The sequence below is a fragment of the Schistocerca cancellata genome, chromosome 5, assembly GCF_023864275.1.
Source record: "Schistocerca cancellata isolate TAMUIC-IGC-003103 chromosome 5, iqSchCanc2.1, whole genome shotgun sequence".
Taxonomy (NCBI): Eukaryota; Metazoa; Arthropoda; class Insecta; order Orthoptera; family Acrididae; genus Schistocerca; species Schistocerca cancellata.
In genome coordinates this window covers 271121556-271122848 of record NC_064630.1, presented here as the reverse complement: position 1 = coordinate 271122848, position 1293 = coordinate 271121556, and the positions used below count along the sequence as shown (strand labels likewise).

At 45.9% G+C, this 1293-nt stretch overlaps 1 pseudogene; it reads left to right on the top strand.

The window, feature by feature from the left end:
- The first annotated feature begins 927 nt into the window (after window positions 1-927).
- On the top strand, window positions 928-1045 carry LOC126189332 (5S ribosomal RNA; annotated as a pseudogene).
- The last annotated feature ends 248 nt before the right edge of the window (window positions 1046-1293 follow it).

Here is a 1293-nt window from a genome sequence, read left to right as displayed (position 1 = left end):
CATCTTACAAAATAAAGACTTACGTCCATCCTATTTGATTGATCAGCGAAGAATAAAGTAGAGGAGGAGAGTGGGAGTGGGGCAGTGGGGGAGATGGGAGTGAGGGAGATGGGAGTGGAGAGGGCCAACAGCGTCCTCTGGTGGTGGTGTTGTGAACAAGGACAGTTGGTCTCTGAACACATAAAATTTGATATTCCCACCAGTAAATTTGAATATCCCACCATTTTTTTCTGGGATAGGTGGATGTCCTCGGGCGCTGGTATTCCTAATTGTTTAAATAAACAAACAGAGTGACAGTGTTTAAATAAATACTATATTGACTTAAGCTCTACACAGAGTGAGTGAGTTTCCTGCCATTTCCAGGGACGGAGTGTTGGTGGGGGAAGGGAGGTAGGAGGGGATATGGGGAAAGGATGGACGAGGGATGGCGGGGGAACGGACCCACATGGTGGCTGGGGAAAATCCATGACATCATCTGGGAGTAGAGATAATTAATTGATCAATTAATTAATTTGCATAATTAATTTGATATCAGTTTGATATAAAAAGTGGCAAAGAACATAGTTTGACCTATTACTGTTTCTCACGCTCTTTTAGAAAGAAGCCAGCCTGGCCCCTACATTCCGCCTCACAGATTACGCTACACAAAAAGTTAAAATAACATTACACACAGAACAATCTTTCCACGATTCACAGTCGGATAGTGACCATAGCCTTCCTTCCTTACGTTATCTTGAAGGCTGTGACGTCAGAACAGCATCGGGTCACATAATTAAATGATAAAATAAAATTTGCCAAATCCTGAAAAGGCGGACCCCGTGCCAGTCAGGATGAACACTAGGGAAGTGAGAAAAGTATAACAGCTCCAAATAAACCATAATATTTAGCCTAACATTAATTAATAACTTCTGTAACAACAAATTATATGGCAACGGCCTTGCCGCAGTGGATACACCGGTTCCCGTGAGAGTACCGAAGTTAAGCGCTGGCGGGCGTGGTAAGCACTTGGATGGGTTACCATCCAGGCCGCCATGCGCTGTTGCCATTTTTCGGGGTGCACACAGCCTCGTGATGCCATTTGAGGAGCTACTCGACCGACCAGTAGCGGCTTCGGTCAAGAATACCATCTTACGACCGGGAGAGCGGTGTGCTGACCCGACGCCCCTCCTATCCGCATCCTCCACCGAGGATGACACGGCTGTCGGATGGTCCCGGTAGGCCATTCGTGGCCTGAAGACGGAGTGCTAACAACAAAATATATATTTACGTTTGTGTAGTTTGATTTCGTGTCAC